This window comes from Melanerpes formicivorus, unplaced genomic scaffold, assembly GCF_026170545.1.
Source record: "Melanerpes formicivorus ecotype bairdi unplaced genomic scaffold, bMelFor1.0.p_v2 SCAF_6, whole genome shotgun sequence".
NCBI lineage: Eukaryota > Metazoa > Chordata > Aves > Piciformes > Picidae > Melanerpes > Melanerpes formicivorus.
The window spans coordinates 29,535,222-29,542,739 of NW_027142358.1; the positions used below are offsets into that span (position 1 = coordinate 29,535,222).

Consider the following 7,518-nt stretch of genomic DNA (forward strand, 5'->3'; position numbering starts at 1 on the left):
GATCTAGGTCAGGCTCGGTGCAGGCAGCTCGCATTAGGGAGGCGACGCCTGAAATCCCAACCTGCCCCGACACAGCCTGGCCCCAGGCTCACCCCAGCCCTGTGGAGATGCTGGAGAGCTTTGGGGTGGGGGGTGGGGGGGGTCCAGGGCCCCAGCAGCAGCGCTTCAGATTGCAGGTCTATAAATATTGATGAAGTGGAATGCTTTCATGCTCCTGCATGGCTCTGCTGAGCAGTGTGTGCTCACCACGGGTGTCGAGATAGATGGGGAGTGTTGGCTGGTTTCCCTTCAGTTGTGTATTTGGCTGTTATAAAGGAGAGGGAAAACCCCAGAATGTTGGGTATGGGCATCTTCTCCTGACCATAAATCCAGAAACATTCCCTGGGAGTTCCAGAAATTGCTCTTAGTTCTTAAATCACAGAATCCCAGACTGGTTTGGCTGGGAGGGGAACTTTACAGATCATCCAGACCAACACCCCTGCCGTGGGCATGGATGTGTGAAAGTCGGGCAGGTTGCTGAGAGTGCTCTAACCTGACTTGGAATGGCTCCTGGAGTGTTTCCTCAGTGCCCAGAAGACCAGCTGGCAGTGCCACTGTGTGGCACCGGGCTGGGGTGGGTACTGGAATGAGCCCAGATTCATGAAAGGCATTCATCTGATGGCTGCTGGGAGCTGAAGCCACCAGCTCAGGTTGATTCTTTTAATTCCTGGCCATTTAGATAGGATGGGATGGGATAGGATAGGATAGGATAGGATAGGATAGGATAGGATAGGATAGGATAGGATAGACCAGACCAGGTTGGAAGAGACCTTCAAGATCATCGTGTCCAACCCATCAACCAATCCAACCCACCCAAACAACTAACCCATGGCACCAAGCACCCCAGCAAGTCTCCTCCTGAACACCTCCAGGGATGGTGACTCCACCACCTCCCCAGGCAGCCCATTCCAATGGCCAATCACTCTCTCTGTGTAAAACTTCCTCCTAACCTCCAGCCTAAACCTCCCCTGGTGCAGCCTGAGACTGTGTCCTCTTGTTCTGGTGCTGGTAGCCTGGGAGAAGAGACCAACCTCTGCCTGGCTACAACCCCCCTTAAGGTAGTTGTAGAGAGCAATAAGGTCACCCTTTTTGGCCCTAAGCAGGACACCTCCAGGCTAGAAAAGACCATTTTAGACCCCAAACTGATCCCATCTTAGGCTTTTCAGCAAGAGGAGCTGAGGGAGCTGGGGTTGTTCAGCCTGGAGAAAAGGAGGCTGAGAAGAGACCTTCTGGCTCTCTACAACTCCATGAAAGGAGCTTGGAGCCAGGTGGGGGTCAGTGTCTTCTCACAAGGAACAAGTGATGGGAGGAGAGGAAATGGCCTTAAGTTGCCCCAGGGGAGGTTTAGATTGGACATGAGGAACAATTTCTTCCCCTGAAGGATTGTCCAGGTCTGGCCTAGGCTGCCCAGGGCAGTGTTGAAAGTCCCCATCCCCAGAGAGGATGTGGTGCTGAGGGACATGGTTTAGTGGTGAGCTGGCAGTGCTGGGTTAACAGCTGGACTTAGACTTGGTGATCTTGGAGTTCTTTTCCAACCCCAGTGATTCTCTGGCAGCCACTGAGGTCCCTGCCTGTGACACTGGGCACGCCATGAAGCAGCCTCCCACGGGCAGTCCCTGCAGCTTGTTGGGTGCCCAGGCAAACCTTATTCCACATTTTCAGCCACTTTCAACTTGCTTCAGCTGATGATCAGCTCCACTGAAGGTCGGCAGTGCAAGACATCACAAAGCATTAACTCAGGAGTTGAATCACTGCTGGGCTTAGCTCCTTTTTGTTATTCCCTCAGTGTTCCTCATCTTCTCCTCAGCAGCTGCAGGAGCTGCATGTCCCATGCTGGTGCTGCTGGCCTCTCTCAGCCATATGGTCATGAGGGCAGATGGCCCATCTGCTGAGCATCCCCCACAGCCACCAGCCACCCCTCATCCTGCTGGGGCCATAGGGCAGGCCAGAGGGTGTGAAATGGGATTTAGAGCTCAGGGTGGGGTGTTTGAACAAACCCCCAGCAAATCCCCTTAGCACAGCTTAGACTAACCAAACACGAATAGCTAAACATCTCCTTGCCCTGCAGCCCAGGTCAGGGCTCACAAAGGCTCCTTCTCCACATAGAATCATGGAACTGTTTGGGTTGGAAAAGCCCTCTCAGATCATCCAGTCCAACCTTCAACCCAGCACCACCATGGCCACTGAACCATGTCCCCAGCTGCCATGCCCACAGGTTTCTTGAATGCCTTCAGGGATGGTGACTCCACCACCTCCCTGGGCAGCCTCTTCCAATGCCTGACCACTCTTGCAGGAAAGAAATTGTTCTTAATCTCCAGCCTAAACCTCCCCTGGCACAATTTCAGGCCATTTTCCTCTTGCTCTATCACCTGGTACTAGGGAGAAGAGACCAACCCCCACCTCACATCAATCATTGTCCAGCTCTGGGGCCCCCAACACAAGAAGGGCATAGAACTGTTGGAGTGGATCCAGAGGAGGCCACCAAGATGATCAGAGAGCTGGGGCAAGGACAGGCTGAAAGAATTGGGGCTGTTCAGCCTGGAGAAGAGAAAGCTCCAGGGAGACCTTAGAGCAGCATTTCAATGTCTGAAAGGGACCTACAGGAAGGCTGGGGAGGGACTGTTTAGAAGGGTTTGTGGTGATAGGATGAGGGGCAGTGGTTTGAAACTGGAGCAGGGCAGCTTTAGGTTGGACATCAGGAGGAAGTTCTTCACAATGAGTGTTGTGAAATGCTGGAACAGGCTGCCCAGGGCTGTGGTTGAGGCCCCATCCCTGGAGCCATTCAAGATCAGACTTGGTGTGGTCCTGGGCAGCCTGCTCTAGCTGCAGCTGTCCGTGCTGGCTGCAGGATGCTTGGACAAGCTGATCTTTGAGGGTGCCTTCCATCTCAGTGCAAACTGAATCTTTGCTGGATGCCCACCCTGGGTTGGTCTCCCAGCAAGCTGGAGTGCTTCAGGAGCAGGGAAGGCTCAGGAGCACAAATGCTGGGGCTTCATCCATCACCAGGCATTTCCCATCTCCCTGACAAGTAACCTTGAGGCACAGCGAGGAGATCATAGTATCAGTCAGGGTTGGAAGGGAGCACAAGGATCATCTAGTTCCAACCCCCCTGCCATGGGCAGGGACACCCCACACTACATCAGGCTGCCCAGAGCCTCATCCAGCCTGGGCTTAGACACCTCCAGGGCTGGGGCCCCAACCACCTCCCTGGACAACCCATTCCAGGGCTTCACCACTCTCATGGTGAAGAACTTCCTCCTCACATCCAGCCTGAATCTCCCCACCTCCAGCTTCATTCCACTCCCCCTAGTCCTAGCACTAGCCTGAGATCCTGAGCAGTCCCTCCCCAGCCTTCCTGTAGGCCCCCTTCAGATACTGGAAGGCCACAATTAGGTCACCTCGGAGCCTTCTCTTCTCCAGACTGAACAGCCCCAACTCTTTCAGTCTGTCCTTGTAGGAGAGGAGCTCCAGCCCTCTGGCCAGTGGCATCCTGTCCTGCATCAGGAACAGTGTGGCCAGCAGGAGCAGGGAGGTCATTCTGCCCCTGGACTCAGCACTGGATAGGTCACACCTTGAGTCCTGTGTCCAGTTCTGGGCCCCTCAGTTTAGGAAAGATGTTGAGCTGCTGGAAGGTGTCCAGAGAAGGGCAACAAAGCTGGGGAGGGGTTTGGAGCACAGCCCTGTGAGGAAAGGCTGAGGGAGCTGGGGTTGCTCAGCCTGGAGAAGAGGAGGCTCAGGGGAGACCTTGCTGTGTACGACTCCCTGAAGGGAGGCTGTAGCCAGGTGGGGGTTGGTCTCTTCTCCCAGGCAAGCAGCACCAGAACAAGGAGACACAGTGTCAAGCTGCACCAGGGGAGGTTTAGGCTGGAGGTGAGGAAGAAATTCTTCATAGAGAGAGTGATTGGCCATTGGAATGTGCTGCCCAGGGAGGTGGTGGAGTCACCATCATTGGAGGTGTTCAGGAGGAGACTTGATGGGATGCTTGGTGCCATGGGTTAGTTGATTAGTTGGTGTTGGGTGATAGGTTGGACTTGATGATCTTGAAGTTCTCTTCCAACCTGGTCTGATCTATTCTATTCTATTCTATTCTATTCTATCCTATCCTATCCTATCCTATCCTATCCTATCCTGGTCTTTATCTTCTTCTGTAGGTTCCTGCACCACCCCCAAAGCTTCTGCTGGTTCTGAAAAGCTGTGAAGAGAATCTCCTGACACTGAAATGTTACAAACACTCTGGAGGCCTGTCCATGGACCACCTGCTTTCAACTGGACAGTGAGCAGCAGAGGAGCTGAGCTGCCAAGATGTGAGGAGATGAGCTGGTCAGGAAGGGTTACACTGCTGCTGGAGTGATCTGGTGTTTAACTCAGAGGTTGTGGATTTCTGTCATCTTATGGTGGGATTATAGAAATCATTTGGACATGAGGGGGGAGTTCTTCACCATGAGAGTAGTGAAACACTGGAACAGGCTGCCCAGGGATGTAGTTGAGGCCCCATCCCTGGAGACGTTTAAGATCAAGCCTGATGTGGCCCTGGGCAGCCTGCTCTGGTTGGAGGTGTCTCTGCTGGCTGCAGTGGGATTGGACAAGGTGACTCTTGAGGGTCTCCCTTCCAACCTGATGCAGTCTGTGACTCTGCAATTGAACAAACTGCAGTTCCCCCAGACACCAGCACCAGGGTTACATCAAGGAGCTGCACTTTTAACCCCTGCATTTCAAGCTCAAAATGTCTCCACTTCGTGTCCTACTTCAATACTTCATGTCTTAAACGATTTTGTTTCCCTGGAAGACCTTTGAACAGTAGGGAGGGAGCTGCAGCCAAAGGCATGAACAACCTGGTCTAGGCCTTGAGCAGCCTGCTCTAGTGGCAGGTTGTTCCTGCCCGTGGCAGGAGGGGTGGAACTGGATGGTCTTTAAGGTCCCTTCCAACCCAAACTATTCTGTGATGATTCTATGACTGATCCCTCGCTGGGAATCTGCAGGAATGGGCCATGCCAGCACCTCTGGAAGGGCCCTAATGGGATGACTGGGGTGCAGCCAAGCATCTTGGGGCACTGGGAATACTCTTGTGGTACCCAGGGCACTGCTGGGGATGGGCATGGGGACCTCCAGTGTGTTTGGAAGTGTCCAGGGTCCATCTCATCACTGTTTAGCCCTGTGTGTCTAGAGCTTGAGTTCCATTTCCTCATTAGTTAGACTTCATCATGGCCTTTAATTCAGAAGCTAACTGTACAGGCCAGGTGTGGCTGTAAATAAGGGACTGTGTTGTGTATATGTTAATATTTATCTGTAAAAAGAGCTGTACATAGGGGAGAAGGCAGTGGCCCCAAGAATGTCTCCAGAGCTGTTTCTCTCCCAGCAGTGCACAGCTGGGTAGTTGCCCAAACGTGCTGCTGGAGTCCAGCCTGAGGAGGTTGCTCCATTTTCAGTCCCCCCACTCTGTTTCTGACCCCACTGAGGTTTTTGTGCCGTGGGTTTGCACAGCAAGTGCTGGAGCGTGGCACGGAGCCTCCTGGAGCTGGTGCCACCATGAGATGGGCTGGGGCAGGTCTCCTTGGCTGCCTTCTCACCTCTGGCTCTTGTGCATCTTGTCATAATATGGTCTCAGCCACAGGTCCATGGTGTGGGGGTTGTTACCCAAACCTGGGGGGGTTCCTGCAGCCTCTCCTGCCCCCAGAGCAGAGGGAAAGCAGCAGAGGGAAGGAGGGGTGTGCAGCCTGGGGAGGCACCCCAGCCATGCTCCAAATGGTGAGTGCCTGCTCCTCAGGCACCAAGGTGCAAGTCAGTGGCTGCCAACCACTCCAGTTTCTCACCTGTAAGAACATGAGGAGAAAGTTCTTTGGTGTGAGGGTGCTGGAGCCCTGGAACAGGCTGCCCAGAGAGTTGTTGAGCCTCTGGAGAGATTCCAAACCCGCTTGGACATTGTGATCCTGGGCAAGCTGCTGTGGTATGACCCTGCTTTAGCAGGGGGGTTGGACTGGATGATCTCCAGAGGTCCCTTCCAACCCCAGCGTGCTGGGAGCTGGGGATCCTGTGATGAAGCCCCCAGCTGTCCTGCACATAACGATGGGGCCAGATAAACCAAGTGTCTCCCCAGGTGCGCTTCTGATGCATCACGGCCGCTGCGTTTCACCTCCCAGACCAGGAGCAGCACCTGTGGATCCATCACCTCAGAGGTGCAGGCTTCCTGATGGAGCCCCACAGCGGTGGGGACGCTCCCACCCGTGTCCCACCACCCCGGGGGCACAGCGCAGCTGAGCCGAACCCCGCTGGAGCCGCAGCTTGCTTCATCCACGGTCACAGGCTGGCCGCTCCAGGCCTGCGCTCGTCGCCCAAGCTGCCGGAGGACCTGTGGCCGTCCCTCAAAGTGTTCCTCTCTTGTACTCTCCGTAGCCTTCAGCCTATCCCCGAGTGCCTTACACAGCTCCTGAGCAAACCTCCTGGCCGTGAAGAGAAAGCACACCTCCTGCAGGGGGGCCTAGTGCCAGCTCCCTTCGCAGCCCGGGTGCCGGCGCCACCGCCCCCGCCCCGGGCGAGGGGCAGCGGTGTGGATTCGCTTTAGGCTCAGGAAGCAGCCTTGTGAGCCTGTGTGATAGACCCTGGACCTACCCCTGTGGCAGAGGAGCTGCCGCCACCTTATGCAAACCCCACCCCAGAGACCACCTTTGTCTCCCCCGGGCTGGCACGCTGTGACCCTGTCCTCTCGGAGAGCCCCAGAGACCTTGCCCTGACTGCTCCGTGGTGGCTTGGGCGCTGGAGGGGAGCAGTCAGCCCCACGGAGGGGCTGGCCTCAGCAGTTACAGAATTTTACAGCTATTTTTGTATGGTGATTCATATGATATATATATGGCAAGAGACTTTCTATTCATTTGTAAAATACCTAAAGTATTGTCCACTTTTAATAAAAAGAGACCTTTTAAACCCTTGACATCAGAGGAGCTGCGCTGGTTCTTTCCCCAGGTTGAGAGAAGCTGGACTGCTTCCTCCCCAAGGCTGCAGAGAGGTTGGGTTGGTTCTTTCCCCAAGGCTGCAGAGAGGTTGGGTTGGTTCTTTCCCCAGGGGGCACAGAGGTTGGGTTGGTTCTTTCCCCAGGGGACAATAGAGGTTGGGTTGGTTCTTTCCCCAGGTGGCAGAGAGGTTGGGTTGGTTCTTTCCCCAAGAGGCAGAGAGGTTGGGTTGGTTCTTTCCCCAGGTGGCAGAGAGGTTGGGTTGGTTCTTTCCCCAAGAGGCAGAGAGGTTGGGTTGGTTCTTTCCCCAGGTGGCAGAGAGGTTGGGTTGGTTCTTTCCCCAAGAGGCAGAGAGGTTGGGTTGGTTCTTTCCCCAGGTGGCAGAGAGGTTGGGTTGGTTCTTTCCCCAAGAGGCAGAGAGGTTGGGTTGGTTCTTTCCCCAAGAGGCAGAGAGGTTCGATTGGTTCGGTTGGTTCTTTCCCCAAGGGGCAGAGAGGTTGGGTTGGTTCTTTCCCCAGGGGGCAGAGAGGTTGGG

General features: G+C 54.8%; 1 protein-coding gene across 12 annotated transcripts in view; it reads left to right on the plus strand.

Moving 5' to 3' along the window:
* The window catches only part of JAKMIP3 (Janus kinase and microtubule interacting protein 3), a 109,444-nt gene extending 102,487 nt beyond the window's left edge, over positions 1-6,957 (plus strand). For all 12 annotated transcript variants that reach the window (XM_068140235.1, XM_068140242.1, XM_068140239.1 and 9 more), the window contains one exon: positions 4,191-6,957. The gene's annotated coding sequence lies outside the window, so the exon portion shown is untranslated. The remainder of the gene's footprint in view (positions 1-4,190) is intronic.
* The last annotated feature ends 561 nt before the right edge of the window (positions 6,958-7,518 follow it).